Below are 20,509 nucleotides of genomic sequence, written 5' to 3'. Positions count from 1 at the left end.
CCTAGCTTGACTTACAGGAGATAGCTCTTGAATTCTCTTGATTGTAACTATTGTTTGTCCCTTACAACGTTTGAATCAATTGAGTTATTAATCTATTGGCATGATCATTGAGCTTGCATGTGGAACCTTTATTCCTAGTGTTTATCATATTGATTTTTCTTCATTGTTTAGTTAATTGGAACTTTATTTACACCTTAATTTACCTCTCATTCTTTGAAGTAGCTTGACCATAGGCTATTTCATTCTCCCCCTCACTCCTCTTGGTTCGACTCGGACATGTCCTATACTAGGAATAAGTTTGATTTGCTTAATTGTTTTATTGGTGGTGCTTTAGATTTCAAAGACCTAGATTATCACACATTAAAATGGCACTGTTGCAGGGGAGTGACATTGGTGCTTTGCTATAGTTGTTGAGTCTACTTCATTTTAATTGAAATATACAAAAAACATTTTCTCTTTTTAGCTACATTTGTAACCGTGCTACTAATTGTTTCTTTTGAGATTGTATGCGTAGAGCACGTGGTCGTTCTCTAGTGACATTTGATCCGAAAATTGAGAGGACAATTACAAGGATAAGGGTTGCTAGACGTTCTTTGAGTTCTAGCCCTCCAAGTGAAGAAGAACCACATCAAGAATAACAAGCAAGCATGGGCGAAAATTCGAGAGTGGAATTGAAGGAATTGGGGATTCCGGGTGCATATAGGTTGGAAAGTGGGATTGATCCATTTACAACACCGACTAATGACTTTAAAATAAGACCGACAATGATCACTTTGATAGAGAGGCGACAATTTAGTGGGGCCAAACATGAGAGTTTGCTAAGCCATCTCAAAGAGTTCAAAAAAATTGCAACACTATCAAAGTGAATGGAATTTCCCAAGAGTTCATCCGCCTCAAGCTTTTTCCCTTTTCTCTCATAGGGCGTGCTTTGGAATGGTTAGACAAGGAAGTCAAACCAAATTCTCTAAGGACATGGGAGGAAGTGACCAAGGAATTTCTATCCCGTTTCCATCCACAAAACAAAATAGTGAAGGCTAGAGCTTTGATTCAAGGTTTCAAGAAAAAGCCTAGTGAAAGCCTCTATGAAGCATGAGAGAGATACAAAGATTATCAAAGAGAGTGTCCTCACCACGGAATTCCTACCTACCAAAATATTCAAATCTTCTATGGTGGCCTAAGTCCTCAAGGGAAATCGTGTCTTGATGGAGGAGTCGGAGATCCCATTATGAATAGAACGGAAGAGGAAGTTGTATACATCATTGAAGACGTAGCCAGGTGCTATAGAGATTGACAAGATGGTGAAAGGGAACCAACTAGCAAGAGTAGCTCTTCGGTGTATTCGGTTGATCATCTTAATGCCATAAACAACTTGTACTCATAAATGACAAACTTGGGGAACTATAACCAAAGGGGTCAATGGAATAGGGATTACAACAACCATGGAAATTTTGACAACTATAACCAAGGTGGTGGTTATATGAACCAAGGGAACCAAAACTCCTGAGGTAACTATAACAACCAAGGTTATAGTGGCCAAAATCAAAACCAAAATTATGGTAATAATAACCAAGGTAATGGGAACCATAATCAAGGTTATGGTCAAAATCAAAATAGGGGTAATAGAAACAATAAAAATAGGGAAAATTTTCAAAACAATGATCAAAGGGGTCCCCTACCAAGTTTTGCATGCTCCAAAGACCTAAAGTGATAATTCCTATGCTCAACCCTCTTCTTCTTCTAGGACTAACTTGGAAGAAGAAATCATTGAAAACCAAACCAAGTTGTTGAACACTTACATGGCGGTGAGTGATAAGAAGTTTAATGAGATGATGACCCATAATAAGACGCTTGAAAACCAAATTTCTCAACCTGCCAATGCTTTGAAAGACCAAGAAATCCCTTTTTCTTTACCCTATCAAGGCCTAGACCCTAAGAGACCCGTTAATTCCATAGTTACAAGGAGTGGCATGGTTCTTGAGGAGAGTTTGTTTAGAAAAATTAAGGGTAATGAGGGTGCTAAGGAGGTTTTAGTTGAGGATGAAGGAGATGGTACATCTTTGAGTGAAACTGTGGTAGAGCCACCTAAAGAGGTGAAAGAAGAGAGAGAAGTTATGAAACCCAAGCTTTCTTACCCACAAAGATTAATGAAACACAAGTTGGAAGAACAATTTGGAAGATTTATTGAGATGCTTAAATAACTTCATCTTTCTCTACCATTTACCGATGTCGTCACCCAAACGCTAAATTATGAAAAATTCCTTAAAGACATCTTGAGTGGAAGGAGGACTTGTGATGTTGTGGATACGGTGACCTTGACCGAGAATAATAGTGCAATCATAATGAACAAGATACCATCCAAGTTAAAAGGCCCCGGAAACTTTTCCATCCCTTGTACTATTTATAAGATGCAAATCGGTAATGTCTTATGTGACCTAGGAGCTAGTATTACCCTTATGCCATATTCGGTTTATCAAAAACTTAAACTAGGGGAGCTCTTGCCTACCAACATTACCTTGCAATTAGCCGTTAGATCAATCAAGTTTCCATAGGGTAAGGAAGATGATGTTCCTTTGAGGGTGGGAAAATTTGTTATTCTGGTGGACTTTGTGGTTCTTGAAATGGATAAAGATGCTAGCATTACTATCATACTTGGTAGACCTTTTCTTGCTACCTCGAGTGTCATAATTGATGTCAAGAGTGCTAAAATTTCACTTAAGGTAGGAGATGATGTAATTGAATTTGACTTGAATGAAAGCATGAAGTATCCTAGTTCTTCCTTGGAGAATCGTATGATAATTGAATCTATTGATCATGTTGTGTGTTTAATGCATGATCAATTGCTCACCTCTAATAATGCTCTCTATAATGTCTTATTGAACAAGGAAAAGATAGGTTTTTCTAGCAAAGAGATGGATTTGTATGAAGATTTTCTAAATGGAAGCATTGAAGACGTTGATGAGCAAATATGCATGAACATCACTAGCTAAGAATCATTGCAAGTGGATACAACAAAGAAAGGTAAAGGTGTTTCCATGGTTCACACCTTAAGTATGAATTCTTAGGCCCTAACTCAACTTTTCCCGTGATTGTTTGTTCCTCCTTGAGTGAAAGTCAAGCTCAAGAGTTGTGTGGTGTGTTGAGAAAGAAAAAAGGTGCTTTAGGCTATACTATTGATGACCTCAAGGGTATAAGTCCCGCGTTATGCATGCACCACATCACTTTTGAGGATGGCACATCACCTAGCATCGAAAGACAATGAAAACATCACCCTTAAATTTATGCATGCACCACATCACTTTATGCATGCACCACATCACTTTTGAAAACGTCACCCTCAAGTAGTTAAGAAGGAAATCACTAAGCTATTGGATGCAGGAATAATATTCCCCATCTCTAGCTCAAGGTGGGTTTCCCAGTCCACATTGTCCCAAAGAAAGGACGCATGACCATTGTAGAGAATTATAAAGGTTAGCTCATTCCTACAAAGACGGTCACGTCATGGAGGATGTGTATATACTATCGACGTCTAAATACATCCACCAAAAAGGATCATTTCCCCCTTCCATTCATTAATCAAATGCTTGAATGACTAGCAAGGCATAATTATTATTGTTTTCTTGATGGGTATTCCGGTTTCTTTCAAATTCCTATTCACTCGGATGACCAAGAGAAAACAACTTTTAATTGCCTATATGGAACCTTTTCTTATTGGATAATGCCATTTGGGCTTTGCAACGCCCCAGCCACCTTCCAACGATGTATGATGAGTATATTTGGAGATATGTTGAAAGAGAAAATGGAAGTGTTCATGGATGATTTTTCGGTGGGAGGTGTTTTATTTGAAGCTTGCCTTGAGAACCTTGAAAAGTGTTTGGCTCGATGTGAGCAAGTGAATTTGACGAAGGGTGAAACTAGGTTAATGAATAATCCTCCATCGGTCAAACTAATTTTGTAAACACTTAACAAACCTAAATACAAATATAGAGGCAAGTCAAGGGTCGAACCCAAAGGAATGGGGGAGAGGTAGCTATTGCCAAAGTCAAGCTATCTCGAAGAGTAAAGGTAGAGTAGGTTATCTAATTTAAATAAACAAACTAGGTAAATCACAAAGTAAATTGATATATTAAACACTAGGGAATTAGGGTCCACATATACTTGCAATGAATACACACTACAGGATAAGTAGAATTTGGTCCTAAGAACTCATACCTAAGGTGTGATGGTAGAGGTTTGAGCTCTACCGTGGGAACACTCATCAAAATCTAGTCTTAAATTGAGAGAAATGTCACTTTATGGTTGAGGAAGACATTGTACTTGATCATAAGATCTCTCACAAAGGAACATTGGTGGACCGAGCAAAGATTGGAGTCATTGAAAAGCTACCATCTTCGGTTAATGTGAAAGGTGTGAGATCTTTCTTGGGACATGTTGGGTTTTATAGGAAATTCAACAAAGACTTCTCTCTAATTTCTAAGCCTCTCAATGATATTCATCAAAAGGATGTTGAGTTTGTTTGGTGATAGATGCTTGGAAGCATCAACAAATTGAAGAAAGCTATGACTTCCACCCCCATAGTCCTAGCCCCGCGATGGGATTTACCTTTAGAGTTAATGTGCAATGCTAGCGACATGACCATTGGAGCTGTGTTGGGTAAAAGGGTTGCTAAGAAGCTCCATGTCATCTATTATATGTCAAAAACCCACAACGAAGCTCAACAAAATTACACAACAACGGAAAAGGTGTTTTTAGCAATTAGGCATGATTTTGAAAAATTTCATTGTTATTTGTTGGGTTCTAATACCATTATTTTCACGGATCATGAAGCTCTTAAATATCTCTTTGCTAAGAAGGAATCAAAGCCTAGACTGCTTTAGTGGGTGCTAGAACTTCAAACCTTTGATATAGAGGTTAGAGACAAGAAAGGAGCGGAGAACGTTGTGGCGGATCATCTTTCTCGCCTAGTGGACTTCCAAGTCAAAGATTATGGTTCTATTATTGAAGATAGAATGCTTAATGACTTCTTATATGCTATTGATGTGAAGGAGCTCCCTTGGTTTGCCGTTTTGGTTGATTTTCTATCATGTGGGGAGTTTCCACCGTCATTTTCTAAGAATCAAAGAAAGAAGCTCAAGAGAGAAGCTCGACACTATTTGTGGGATGATCCAATCTTGTATAAGCGAGGAGTTGACAGTTTGCTCTGTTGTTGCATCCCAAATGAAGAAGTGTCGAATGTCTTGAAGATGTTCTACTCGGATCCTAATGGTGGTCACATGGGAGAATCCGAAACCGCTTCAAGGATTCTCCAAAGTGGTTTATGGTGGAGACATCTTTTCAAGGATACTTTGGGTTTCATCAAGTCTTGTGATCTGTGCCAAAGGACCGAAAACATTTCAAAGAGGAATGAGATGCCTCAACAACTAATCATCGAATTGGAAGTTTTCAATGTATGGGGCATTGATTTCATGGGACCATTCCCTTATTCTTTTGGAAACCAATACATTCTTGTGGCGGTTGATTATGATTCAAGATGGGTTGTGGCTATTGCCTCCCCAACAAATAACCATAAGGTGGTGATGAAGCTATTTAAAAAGATAATCTTCCCGAGATTTGGTATGCCCAAGGCGGTGATAAGTGACAATGGATCACATTTTGTACACAATTCCTTCCAAAAGATGTTTAAAAAGCATGGAGTTCATCAACTTTTTGGCCTTCCCTACCATCCTAAAACTAGCGTAAAAGTTGAGGTGTCCAATCTAAAATTAAGTTGATTCTTCAGAAGACGGTTGCTAGGAATATGAAAGATTTGGAGGACAAGCTTGATGATGCTTTATGGGCATATAAAACAGCTTTTAAGACTCCCTTAAGCACCACACCATACCTCCTTGTCTATGACAAATCATGTCATCTTCTGGTAGAGCTTGAACACCGCGCTCTTTGGGCAATCAAGAAAATCAACTTTGATTCAGCAAGTGCGGTAGAGCAAAGGTGGTTGGATCTTCATGAATTAGAAGAAATTTGGCTTGATGCTTATGATTATGCAAGCACCTACAAAGCTTATTCTAAGGAAACTCTTGACAATCTTATCGATAAAAAGGATTTTCGTGTAGGTGACAAAGTTCTTCTCTAAGATTCCAAGATGAAGTTGTTCCCCGGAAAGCTCAAGTCAAGGTGGAGTGGTTCTTATTTGGTTCAAGGTGTCCTTCCAAATGGTGTCGTTTAAGTTTCTATGTTGAATTCATCATCTACTTTCAAGGTCAATGGTCATCGGCTCAAGAAGTATTTTGATAGTGCTTTCGTTAGTCTAGTTTATAAAATGATTCTTTGCAAACCACATTAATAGGTGGAGAACGTCGAGCTATGACGTTAAACAAGCGCTTCCGGGGAGGCAACTAGGTTTTCTAACCCATTATTTTATTTTTCTTTCTTTTATTTCCCTTATATTTTTGGAAATATTTCTTATTTTTCTTTGTTTTCTTGATTTTAGGTACCTTGGGATTATATGAATTTAGATTTACAATAATTTTGGTGTCATTTGAAGGTTTAGAGAGGTTAGAATTGAATTAAAAGTAAAGATGTGATTGATGTATAGGGGAGCTCTCATGGCTGCGCTCTCGTGGACTTTAATCATGAACAATTGCTTTTTGATGAATTTTGTATTTGTTTGGTCTATCCTTCTTGTGGGCATCACTCGAGCTTGACGCTCGAAAGCGTCGATGAGAGCGCCGCATGCCCTCCGCACCAAGCCCGCCCAAGTAGCGCCCCCTTGCTGCCCAGCTGTGCGCACGCACAGTTGGTGTGCAAGTGCGCATAGCCATGGTAGCCCTTCCCCTCATTTTGTCATGCAAATCAGCCCACTCCCCTCATTTCATCACTCTCTCTCCCTTCGCGACTTTACCCCTCTTCTCCTCCCTCATTTCAATTCATTTTTTTTAGAAAATTGCTTCTCATTTCACCATTATAATTCAACTTACAACAAATAACAACAACTAAGAAAATTTAAACCTCGAAATTCCAGATTTTTGAGTGGAAATTTTTGAATTTTTAGGTTAAATTTTTGAATTTTCAGGGCTTTTAGTTTAGAATTGGAGCTTGGAAATTAGTGTTCTAATTGGCTTATTACCTTTAAATTTTCCATTTTCAAGTGTTTTAAAGCATCATTGAGGTATGATTTTTCCATTTCTATTCATCTTCTTCCTCACTTTGAAGCTTGAGACCCTTGATTGGCCTTTAATGGTAGAACTCCATTGTTAGTTCTTTATGCTTGTATTTTGTCTTGTATGATAATATTTGATGATACTTTGAAGCTTTTTCATGATAAAATTGTTTAACTTGCTTGAATTCTTGACACCACCATTGTTGGTCATCTTTCTCTCTCATAGGTATTGTTCATGGTAGCTTTGAAGCTTTGAAATTATCTTGGTCAATTTTGCTTATGATAATATTTGATGATACTTTGAAGCTTTTTCATTATCTTGGTCAATTTTGCTTCTGATGTTCATGAATTTGTGCTTCCATGACAAACTTTTTCCATTGAATTAATGTTAGTTGCTTCTTAGTTCTCATTGAATATTTCCATGTTGCTACTATACTAGTCATGGCAATAGTTCTTTGTCAAAATTCTTGATTCATCCATTTTGAGGTTATCTTTGTGCTTCAATTTCTTGAGCTATTCTCTATGATTATTTGGTGATGGAATTGCTTATGCTTGCCCTTTTTTCTTGTAGATGGCTCCTATATGTCGCAAGAAAAGGGCTCGCACTAGCACAAACCTATCCTGGCATGTTGTCCCTCCTCATCCCGAGGTGGTTCAAACCCATGGTATTGAATTTTCTAAGGAACGACATTGGGAGAGATTTATTCAATTGACAAAGAGGAAGCTAAAGTCCACTTGTTTCTATGATCAAGCAGTAACGACAATGCTAAGGATTGAGAAAGATGTTCGACTTCTTGCTAAGAATTTGGGGTTTTTGGAAATCTTGGATCTAAATGCACCCACCATGCCTGATTTACATTCGAATTCCTCTCATCTCTCGAGGTGAGAAGAGAAAATAGTGGGGATTCTTCAAGGACCTTAACGTTCCAACTATTCAACAATGATAATCGGTTCTCGGAGGCTCAATTTGGTGCTTATTTTTGATTTCCTACCGCCGTGGATGAAGATCACCTTGTGGACCCGGCTAATGGAAAGATGAGTGATTAATATGAATATGAGGAGCTAAGATGATGGAAACGCATCTCCATTGAAGGAAATTATGAGCCTCAAACTTCGAAAGCCGCATCCATTATTCATTTGGCCATGCGATATTTCGATCGCATCCTCACTTATGCTCTTTGCTCGAAAGATTCTTTGGGTGCTATATCTCGAGAGGAGCTATGTTGGAAATGGATGGCCGACCATGAGCAAGGAGAACTTGAGATAGTCGACTGCACTTAACACTTGAAACATCGCTTTCTTGACATTAGAGACGGTATTTCGCTTTTGGGTAGCATTTAACTCATAGGCATGGTCTCCATTCTTGCTCTTTTCCTAGATGAATCTTACAAGACTTTGCTTTGTGAACTTCTTCCTATTGTTGATCCTCGTGAGAAGACTCCTTTGCATTACTTTTAATACCTCATATTTTTATATGTATTTTAATTAAAATAAGTATTTTAAGAAGTATTTAATTAAATTGAATTGTTTTATTTAAAGTATTTTGATTATTTATTTTAAATAAGTTTTGAAATATTTATATAAAAAAAAAGTTTATTTAATTAATTAATTTAATTATGTTGGGGTTTAATTTAAAGAATGTTTATTTCAGTAAAGTTTTATTAGGGATGGGATTAGAAAAATTAAAAGAGGAAAGTTTAGGGAGAAGGGTTTCTAGAGAAGGGGTATAAATATTCAACACATGAGGTAAATCAAACTTTGCCTAGAGTGGAGAAAACCCAAGGTGAACTACTCTCCCTTTTCTCTTTGTTTTTCTTTCTCTTTTTCCCCTTCCCCTTTTTCGCCTCCCTCTCACCACCGGCCGACCACCACCAGCAGCGGTGGCCACCAGCCGACAGAGGCAGCCACCGGCATCAGGCAGCCACCGGCGCCGGCAGCAGCCTGGTGGCTGTCGGCTGCATCTTCATTAAAAAAAAAATTAAACTTTATTTTTAAAACCAATGTAATCCTAGATCTAATTGTTAATTATGAGTTTTGGGATTTGATTTTGATGTTTGATTATGGGTATTATGCTAATTAATTTTCAGATTATGTTTTTAATTAAAAACCCCCAATTTTTTAAACCCTAGGTTCTTGATTTATAAATTATTGAAGGGTTACGATGTATAATGGTTTAAACCTTTGATTAAAGTGTTTTAAGGGTTAATTACAACAAGTTTTCATTAACATATAGTGCTGGAATTTTTGGTAGAGCATTAAAAATCAAGTTTCTTTAAGAAAGTTTATTTACCCATTAATTGGTATTGAAGTATGATGTTTTAAATATAATTTCAGCTTATTTTAATTAAATTATGAGGGGTTTTATAATTGTATATATTGCTGGAAATCTGTGTAGAGAGGATTTTAAAACTCTTCTATGATTTTAAATTGTAGGAGACTTTGAAGTGAGCGATTTTTATTAGACGTGGCAATTTTAAGATCGTATACAAGGTACGTTCGCGTACCTAGCATAATTATATTGATGTAGTAGCATGCTAAATGTGTTTAATTAATTCCAAGTAGTATCATGCTAGATTTGGAATGGAATGTATGAATTTATTGTTGTTGGTGATTGAATAATGAGGCATGATTTATTTGTGATGGATTATTTGTTGGAAAATTGTAGTTTTGAATATTGTTTATGAACCACATATTTATTTGTGGCATGTTAGAGAGCGTGTTTAATTATACTAAATGTTTAATTTTGTTTGGAATATTGAAAAATAATTTTATTATGGTTCATATAATTTTTTTATTGGTGCTATAAGCATGAGGAAGGAGTTATATAAAGGTCTATGTACACGAGGAATAAATGTACGTTGGTGCCTTAGTGCACTTAAGGTGTTTTTAACACCAGGGAATAGGATTTGTGGCGCTTTATGTGTTTAAGGTGTCATTGGCACTGAGGTAGAATTAAAAAGGGTTCAACATTAAATATTATGTGGTCACTAATTATTCAAGAATTAAATTGGTATATTAGATTAATTGAATAATTACTGTTGATTGAATGATTATGGTTTGAGAGTCATCACCAAGTTTAAAAATCTGTAAAAAATAAAAAGTGAAAGAGATTACGCACCAAAACTTTTAAAATGTATATACCTTGAGTATGAACATATGGGGGGAGTTATGAGGTTTTATATTTAACCATAACTTCTACTGGAGTACAAGACGATGTACATTCCTTTTATTATTATTATTATTATGCGCATGAATTCTGCCACCTATGAGTGGTTATTGACGCTGACACGATTAGCTCCCGTGTTAGTAACCTCAATTTATTTGGGGGAGGTTAGGGGGAAATCCGTTTGATGCGTGGTCAACATTAAAAAATTTATGTAGTGTCTAGTGAGAACATTAAAAAAAGTTGTGTGTTGATAGGAAATTATATGCTAGTGTGTTAATTACGCTTATGTACTCAGCTTTGCCAATTGTGTGAGTTTGTGTGTTTATTGGCCTTGTCTTTATCTTGGCCCTATGATGACCCATTTTAATGGAGAGTAGTGGAATCAAATAGAGAGAAGCTTTTCAGGTGGTGAAGCATATTCATGAATGGGTATGATTGAAGAGCGAATCATGCTAGTTTCTATAAGTATATGATGTGTTTATTGCTTTATTTATTTATGACATTATTATTATTATGTGTGACTAACGAAAAGGTTTTGAGTTCGGTTTGGTTTTAAATAAGGGCCTACAATGGTTTAAAGTTGTAGGTAGATTATATTTTACTTCGTTTGACTTTGGTTTGACTTTACTTTCATTGATGCACTTTTTAAGTTGACTTGTTTGGTTTTGAAATTAGTCTTCCGCTGTGTGTCTTTGATAGTTTCCTTAGCCGTTTTCACAGTGGCGGTAATGTCTTAGATATTCCTATTTAAAGTTTTAAACAGGGCCAAACATGTATTTTAAAAGAAAGAAATTTCTAGGGTGTTACATTACCTCAATATCTATGCCCTCATCAATTAAAACTTTCTTGAGTGCACAAAAAGGCCGAGTCTTTTCATTTGGAAATTTTCTCGTGTTAGGGATTGGTTCGTGATTTCAAGCAAGGAGGCCACCAATCGAAGGACAAAGAAGAACACTCTTACTTGGAGACCCCTATAATGTATATTTGATCCTTCTCTTCGACGAAAGACAAATCATCCGCGTGCCAATTCCGATGATGCACCTTTGGCGGATTTTCAAGCTTTGCCCCCGGATGAGCGGGGAGGTACAGCTATCCCTTCTTTTACTTCTTCTTCTTCACTTAAATTGTTTACTTTGCATGTCAAGATTGATACTGTTGTGAATGCTTTGTCTTTTATTCCTTTGGAGCAAGATTTTGTCCTTGGATATGATTTTCATGCTCGCCAAGTGTATGATTTGCATGTTAAGAGGAGGCAGATTAAGCCGTACTTAAACTACCCGTACCTACCTCCCGATCCAACAAGGACCTATCCCTCAATGGGAACCCTATGACCCTACCTGAGAACTTTCTCTTTGTTACCCTTATTGGGAAGGTCATTGTAGACACCAAAATGTGTCTCCCCAAAAACCAAACCTAGGGATGAATACTTTTCACGTTGCTTGATTATTGAACGAAGTGAAAATGTGAAAAGTCTTGTGATATGGTTGTTTTAATAAAATTCTTCATTCTGTTTTTGAAAATCTTCTCTATTTATGAAAATAGCTAGTCCAATTTAGCCTGGTCCATGACGAGGGTCCAATAATAGTGTAGTTGGATCGAGCTTGCAAAGAGCTTTCCAATGATATATTCTAAGCCCAATTTCAATGAATAATGAGGAAGTTATGGTACAAATACTAAATTGGGTATGAAATGGTTTTATGACCCAATGATCTAGTGGAGGGCCCATTAATTACTATTCTTAAAATTATTAGGATTGATTCTAATTTTCTATAATAGTCTAGAAGGTCATTTTGAGTTCTAAGAGAGTTAGGATTGATATTTTCTTTTTAGAAAAATAATGAATATTGTTTGGAATAAAACAAGTGTTTTATTATATAAAATCTGATTTAAAATTGATAAACACGGAGTTTAATTGCTTAATTTAATTATTAAGAAAAGGATTCCGTACAAAAGCGCGTTTTATCTTTTAATTAGCGCCAAACGACATACCCTGTCGCCATGCGTGATGCTAGTCGTTTCGCGCTGGGTCTTGTCGCTGTGATAGGAGTTAGTTTATTCCGATTCAAATTTTGATTCTTTTCTATCGTTTACGGACAATTTTCTTTATAAATAGGGTCGTATATCCCCATTTTCAATCACTCAGAATCATCAAGATCAACAATCATCCTTAATTTTCTCAAGCAACAACTTATTCTTCTCCCTCTTCACCAGTAATAGATTTGTTTGTGCATTAATATTCAACCAACATATATTAAACAGGTTTACGGTTAACCTATTGATTGTATGTTAGTCAGAAAGCGGACATGAATATGAGAAGAATAAAGTAGAGGCCTATTTTTAGGGCAAGTTCAATGTCTTTTAATTTACGTAGGATTTGTACATTCATCCCCGAATATCCCGTCAAGGTTCCATACCACTACGGAGTTAGAAATCTCATGGATCATGAAGGGGTGTAACCTTCACCCTGTGAATGGTTTACAAGTTCCTAAAACTTGTTGGCGACTCTTTTACTCTATCTTCCTTCCCTTCGGACGCCACCGTGCTTAAGTGTATGATCACAGTGGGTTTCAAGTGTGGGATGCTTGAAATATTCCCTACAGTCCTAATATTCCCTCTAGTGCTATTGTTGGCACCACCCCGGCCACTTATGATCAGCGGCCCGGTGGATATGATTTTACTATGACCCTTCGAACCCTTTGCCCTTTCCAAACCTCGAGACTTTTGGTAGGTGGGGCCGATCGGGCAAGCCTATCTTAGATGATTGATCTCACTTTTTCGAGGTGGATAGAGCTATGAGGGAAGGTCGATTGAGGGGCAAGGCTCCCATGGAGGTGGGTGATTACGCTAACTCTAGTCAAGTGGTTTTGGAGACCGGTCAGAGGAGTACCCATTCTACCCCTTACTATAGTGCCGAGTGATTCCATCTTTTCTACCCCCTTCTTGTTTGCTTTCTATGATGTTTTCTTTATGCCTATTTGCCATTATGTTTTGAGTTTGGGGGGTAGTTCATTTCAAGCTCGGGGTATTATATGTTTGATATTGTAGACACCTAAAAATGTCTCCCCAAAACCAAACCCTATGATAAACGACCATTCACCGCAATTATTGGTCGGATTGACTATTTAATCTTTAGAGTGCTTAAATCCATGTTTACATTCACTACATTTCATAAATCAATCCATTTCCAAGCTCATTTCCCTAAACCATAACTTGTTTTCCTCTTTTCGTGTCCAAATCACAAAACCGAGATAAAACTGATTTTGTGGCCTAATAATTTTGATCCAATTATTAATTTTTAGGATAGGCCTTGAAATAAGCTTTCCAATTAAATATATCATAAGCCCAATTCCGATTTAAAACGAAGAAGATATGACCAAAATACTAAACTCGGCCCAAAACCAACACCCTTATACTAAAACGGCCATATCTTAAAATATAAAATGATTTTTTACCTTATAAAAATTGGGTTGGAAAGAATACTTGATAAGCTTTCCAATGATATATTATATGCCTCATTCCGAGTTACGGATCAAACGTTATTATAAGTTTAAAAACGCGTAAAAAAACTGAAATTACCGCGCACAGTGTAAAGCACCGTGTCACGGCAAAATCTGTGGCACAGTGCCTGGTTCCGTGACATGGTAATTTACAACGTGTCACAGTGCTTTTTTCATGTTTTTTCTGCATTTAAATCCACCGTGGCACGGTACCTGTTGTCGTGACACGGTATTTCTCACAGTGTCACGTTGCCTTTTCCATGTATTTTCCGCGTTTTCTCACGCACTTTTTTACTGTGACACAGTATACTATACCGTGCCATGGTGGACGCTTTGCCAAGTCACGGTACGTGTGCCATGTCACCGAGTTTTCTCGTGTTTTCTCCGCATAAACCCTTCACTTGTTTTATCTTTTGTAGCCTATATTCTGTCCTGCGTTACACAAGGCTTTCCGGTGTCACGGCATATTTTTCCGTGTCTGGCATATTTTTCCGTGTCGCGATAGTGTTTTTTAGGGTTTTTATCTTTTTAGGGTTCCATATGTGATTCCTCTACTCATTTCCCCTGTAAATACTCCCCTCCTTTCTACAGTTCGGGGCACCAAATCATTCTCTCTTCCTCTCTTTTACACTAAAAATCATTCTCTTATCTTACTCTCTCATATTCTAGGCCTTAGACCTATATTCTTAATTACGTCGTTCTTCCCTTAAGTACTCCAAGGAGTCCATACTCGACACGAGGTTCCGTCCTTAAACCAAGGTGTGAAAGGTACAAATTACTGAGGGTTTGGACCAAATCAACTCTACTTTTTATTTAATTTAATTTAATTTTCATTTGATTTATATTTTTTTATTGAAGTTACTAACAAATTATTCATGATGTAGCAATTTAAAGGAACGCGCAGAATGTGAGTAATTAATTTAATTACTTATTTTATTTTAATATTGCTAGTATCATGATTAGTTTAATTTATATTTGATTTGACTAACGATATTATTGTTAAATTGCTTCCAACATTAGTGTTTATTCTATTATTGTTATGATCACCATATTGCATGTTAAAGGCAATATGTAATTAAAAATCACGCCTAATAAGATAATTTGGACAAATAAATTAGGGAGCCGCCAATAAGTTTTTATGGAACTTCTAAACCGTTCACGGATCATACACTACGTGAAAAAACTTAATTGGCACCGCCTTAATGCCACCGGTTCTTCAAAACCGGTGGCAAAAACATGGGTTAAAGTAGGCTGGTTTTTTAGAAGAGGTTTTTGGCACCGGTTTGAACCGAACCGGTGCCAAAAACCTTTTAAAAAAACCCCACCTTTTATTCCCCTAACCCTACCCTCACCCTCATATACTCGGCCTCCCTTTCTCTCTCCTGATCTCCTCTCTTCTCTCTCCACTCCTCTCCTTAAAAAAAACCCCTTGTTCCCCTAAACACCACCGAAGACGACCACCAACACCACCACCAAGTCCAACACCCAAGACCACCATCAAAACCGAATTTAATCAAGATGGGTTTCATGTTTTTGGGTTTGATGTTGGGTTTAATAATCGAATTTTCTGGGTTCTTGCATGTGTATTTTGGGTTTTTTTTTTGGTTTGATTTTGGATTATAATTTGATTTTTCTGGGTTAATGCATGCGCTTTTAATTTTGGGTTATTTATTTTTTTTTTTTCTTTCGTGATTTCTATGGTTTTTTTTCTCGGTTTTTTTTCCATTTCAATTCGATTTTACTTGGTTTATTTTTTCGATTTCTTGGTTTATTTTTTTTTCTGGGTTTATTATTTTTTCGATTTCGAATATTGGGTTTGTTATTTTTCTGGGTTTTTTTTTCCAATTTTTATTTTTTTTTTTGGATTTCTGGGGTTTTTTTTTCTGGGTTAAATTTTTTTTCAATTTCGATTTTGGGGTTAATTTTTTTCTGGGTTGATTTTTTTTTTCTATTTCGATTATTGGGTTTATTATTTTTCTGGGTTTATTAATTTTTTTTTCGATTTTTTTTTTTTGGATTTCTGGGTTTATTTTTTTTTTCTGGGTTAAATTTTTTTCAATTTCGATTTTGGGGTTGATTTTTTTTTTGGGTTTCATTTTAATTTTTTTTTCTAGATTTCATTTTGATTTTTTTTCCCAATTTGTAGTTTGTTTTTTTTTTTTTTTTTTTTTTTTTTTTTTTTTTTTTTTTTTTTTTTTCTGGGTTTCAATTCGATTTGAACATAATAATGAATTTCTGGTTTTTTTTTTCTGGGTTTGAATTCATGCTTTTTTTTTTCTGGGTTTGATTTAGGATTAAATTTCTGGTATTTTTTTTTTCGAAGATTTTTAATATTAATCGGTTTTTTTTTGTATTAATTGATGCAGGTACATTGATTTAGATATTAAATTGAAGAATCAAGATTCAAGATTCAAGAATATTGATTTGGATGTATATGGGTTTTTTTTTTTATTATTTATATTGTAATTTATTTTTGATTTATGAGTATATTGTAATTTTATTTTGATTTATATTGTAAATTTTTTTATTTATACTGTAAATTTATTTATTTATTTATATGTTGTAATATATTGTATTTTTTTTATTGTATATTGTAAAATTTGAATTATATTGATTGAAATTCGTCGATTTAATTGTGATGTTGTTATATCTTGGTTTATTTAATTGTTACGTGAAAAAAGACAAAACAAAAAAAAATAGTAATTTGGGCATTTTTGGCACCGGTTAACCGGTGCCAAAAACAAAGGCAAAATTTTTTTGGGGCATTTTTGGTTCAAACCGGTGGCTTTTCATGCTAGTTATTGGCACCCCCCACATTGGCACCGGTTCAAAACCGGTGGCATTGAGGGGTTTTAAACCGGTGCCAATTACGTTTTTTCATGTAGTGATAAAAAACAACCACAATAAAGGGACAACGATAGGCAACAACGATTGACCCGTGAAGGTTACACCCCATTCATAATCCATGAGATTACTTAATCCATATGGTTCAGAACCACGAAAAGAGGATCGAGAATGATGGTACGAAGTGAGTCATGGAGTCACATTTGTGCGTATTGACATCTACTCGATTCTTATAGCGAAAAATGATTCCTGCGATCTCAAAGGCATGCAAACAAAGATTCAATTTGCTCCAAACTATTATTAAGCTAAATTGGTTGAATATTAATGCAACACATAATTCTAAAATATCGTGATCACTTGATTAAACAACAAGATTAAAAAGGAAACTAAACCGGACGTCCAAATTATCTTATTAGGCATGATTTTTGGTTACATATTCCCTTTAAACATGAAATATGGTGATCATAAAATATAATAAGAATATACATTAATATTGGAAGCAATTTAACAATAATAGCGTTAGTCAAATCAAATAATAAATTAACCTTATCATGATACTAGCAATATAAAAAGTAAAATAAGTAATTAAATTAATTAATTACTCACATTGCGTGCATTCCTTTCACACCTTGGTTTAAGGACGGAACCTCGGCAATTTGATTTTCACACCTTTCATGAATAAATTGTTAGTAACTTCAATAAAAAAAAATATAAATTAAATGAGAATTAAATTTTTAAAAATTTAGATTTGATTTGGTACGAACCCTCAGTTAATTATACCTTTCACACCTTGGTTTAAGGACGGAACCTCGGCAATTTGATTGTTGCGCAGTAATTCCAGTTTTTTACGCATTATAAAAATTACAATAACTTTTGATCCGTAACTTGGAATAATGCATATAATATATCATTGGAAATATTATCAAGTCTAAATTCCAAACCAATTTGAATCAGGTCAAAATCATATCTAGATTTTAAGATATGGCCGTTTTAGTACAAGGGTGTTGGTTTTGGGTCGAGTTTAGTGTTTGGCTCATATCTTCTTCGTTTTAAATTGGAATTGGGCTTATGATATATGGTTGGAAAGCTTATTTGAAGGCCTATCCAAAAAAATAATAATTGGATCAAAACTATTAGGTCACAAATTATTTTTTTTCGGTTTTGTGAAGTGGACACAAAAAGAGGAAAACAAGCTATGGTTTAGGGAAATGAGCTAAGAAACGGATTGGTTTATGAAATGGAAATATGTATTTAAGCACTCTAAGATTAAATACTCAACCTGATGAGTGTCATTTATGGCACTCATTTGATCTCTTTTAGGATGATTTTCATGCCCTTTTATAGCTCTTTTCCTTAGTTTTCCTTAGTTTATTTCTTTATTTCGTTTGTTTGTGCTTTCCGTAGTTAGTTTCCTTGTTTTGTGCATTTCTTTGTTTATTTGTTATTTTTCCCTTTTATTTATTTGTTTTCGTTTGTTTTTAGTTTATGATCGCGTTTCCAAGGATTCCCGAGCCTTCCTTTCATATTTCTCATCAATTTGGATGCCTCATGTTCGTCTTTTGGAGCTTCGAGTTTGAAGGAACGCAAGGTGCAAGTCAAGAGATCGGTGCACGCATGCGGTGGGGGCATCATCTTTGCCATGAACCCACCAAAATATCCATTTCAAGACTGCCTACCTTAGTGTTCATCATTATCAACAAGACGAGCGCACGAGGATGAGCTAGGACGAATATAGAGAGAAAGTGCCCACGAGGGTGGTGCGGCCGTGAACGAGGTTGGTGCGGCCGCGCACCGCGCACCAGGGTGGTGCGGGCGCAACATATGGTGGTGCGGGCGCACCCCTTCTTGCCCCTATTTTGTACCCTTTTTCCCGCGGCCGCGCCTCTTCCTTGATGCGACCGCACCTTCCGGGGTTTCTTTTAATTTGGGACGATCTAACTACTTCTTATTTTGTATCTTTCTTATATATAGTCTTTCCTTCTATTTTTAGAGAGAGAAGAATTAGAATAGAATTAGAATCAGTTTTAGATAAAAAATTAGAAAGATTTTTAGAGAGAGAAACTTTAGTTTTTTAGAGAGAGAATTTCATGGTGGATTGTTGATGATTGAAGATTTCTCCATTTCCTTTGATTTTTGATCAAGTTTGTAATGATTCCTTTTCTTTAATGCAATCTTTAGTTTGATCTTTAGTTTGATTTCCATTGTTTGTTGAATGTTCAAGTTTGATTGAAGTTTGATTGATTTGTGTTTGATTTTAGCTTGTTTGATTTGATCATGATGAATTTGTTGCTTAGTGTTGTTTTGATCTTGATTTAAATGGCTAGAGAGTATATAGCTTGCTAGGGTAATGGTGAAGCATGTATGAGGAATGGATTAAAGCTAATTGGCGAAAATTAATGGAGTTGACTATGTGATTAAATTGGTTGATGATCATGTGCATGTGTGTGATTAATTAAAGAGTAGCTAACTTTGATTGTTGCACTAGATTGCATTGTAAGTTCACATTGATACGGACCATTGATTTGTGGCTTGCATTTACATGATTGAGGTGTCTTTTGATGTTTCCTAGCTAGAGTTTATCGTAGTTGACGCTAGTTAGACCTCTAGGAGAATAGCTTGATATGTTCTTTTGATTGCATGATTGATTTTCCCTCACATTGCTTGACTTAGTCAATTTGACCTCCCAATTATAGTTGAATCCGTTATGATTACATGTGGATCCTAGCCCTAGTGTTTATTATATTTGATTTCTTCTTGTTTATTAGTCGTCTTTGTCCTAGCATAATATTCACACCCAACCATTACAATTCGGAATAGCTTAACCATAGACAATAGATAACCGCCCACCATTCCTTTGGGTTCGAACCTTAACTTACCATTATACTTGTTTAGGGGTGTGTTGAGTGTTTACAAATTTTGTTTGGCCTCGGGTAGGGGTTAGTTTCAACGACCTAGTCTCAACCTGCACCAAAATGGCGCCGTGCCGGGGAATGGTGTCGTGATTGTATATTGTTGTTGAGTCTATTCCACTTAATTTAAAAACATAAAAAGATTTTCCTTTAGGCTACACTTGTAGCCGTGCTACTAATAATTTCGTTTGAGATTGTGTGCAAGTGAACATGGGAGAAGCTCATAGAGTGACATTGAAGGAGTTGGGCACACCGGGCGCTTACAAGTATGAGAGCGGGATTGCTCCATTATTGATCCCGGATGGTGATTTTGAAATCAAACCGGATATAATCACCTTGATTGAGAGGAAATAATATGGTGGTACAACAAGTGAAAATCCTCTCAACCATCTCAAGGATTTTGAGAAGTATTGCAATACAATTATGGTAGGTGGAGTCGCTCAAGAGTATATAAGGCTCAAGTTGTTTCCCTTCTCTCTTATTGGAAGAGCTTTAGAGTGGTTGGATAAGGAGGTCAAACCAAGGTCCCTAAGGACATGGGATGAAGTTACCAAGGCTTTCTTGTCTCGCTTCTACCCTGAAAAGAAGACGGCGGAGGCTAGAGCCTTAATTCAAAGTTTCAAGCAATTGCCTAGAGAGAATCTCTATGAAGCATGGGAGAGGTACAAGGATTACCAAAGGGAATGCCCTTACCACGGAATTCCAACCTATCAAGTAATATAAATTTTCTATGGTGGTTTGAGCTCTCAAGGTAGATCGAGCCTTGATGCCGGAGCTGGAGGGCCGATTATGAACAAAACGGAAGAAGAGGTTGTGGATGTAATAGATGATGTGGTAAGGAACTACATGGATTGGCATGATGTAGAGAGGGAATCGACAAGCACAAGTGGATCAATCGATCAATCTAATGTCATCAACAATTTGTCCACATTGGTCTCGG

The 20,509-nt window shown here is 36.2% G+C and overlaps 2 non-coding genes across 2 annotated transcripts; both read right to left on the bottom strand.

The window, feature by feature from the left end:
- Nucleotides 1-1,031: 1,031 nt before the first annotated feature.
- On the bottom strand, nt 1,032-1,137 carry LOC145625705 (small nucleolar RNA R71). The gene has a single exon (XR_014110612.1). It is a non-coding gene; the product is annotated as a small nucleolar RNA R71 (small nucleolar RNA).
- A 19,027-nt stretch (nt 1,138-20,164) lies between these two features.
- Nucleotides 20,165-20,270, bottom strand: LOC145626010 (small nucleolar RNA R71). Its single transcript, XR_014110895.1, has one exon. It is a non-coding gene; the product is annotated as a small nucleolar RNA R71 (small nucleolar RNA).
- Between the last annotated feature and the right edge of the window lie 239 nt (nt 20,271-20,509).

This window comes from Chenopodium album, chromosome 3 (assembly GCF_948465745.1).
Source record: "Chenopodium album chromosome 3, dcCheAlbu1.1, whole genome shotgun sequence".
NCBI lineage: Eukaryota > Viridiplantae > Streptophyta > Magnoliopsida > Caryophyllales > Amaranthaceae > Chenopodium > Chenopodium album.
Note: the sequence above shows the minus strand (reverse complement) of the source record. Positions and strands in the feature narration are given on the sequence as shown.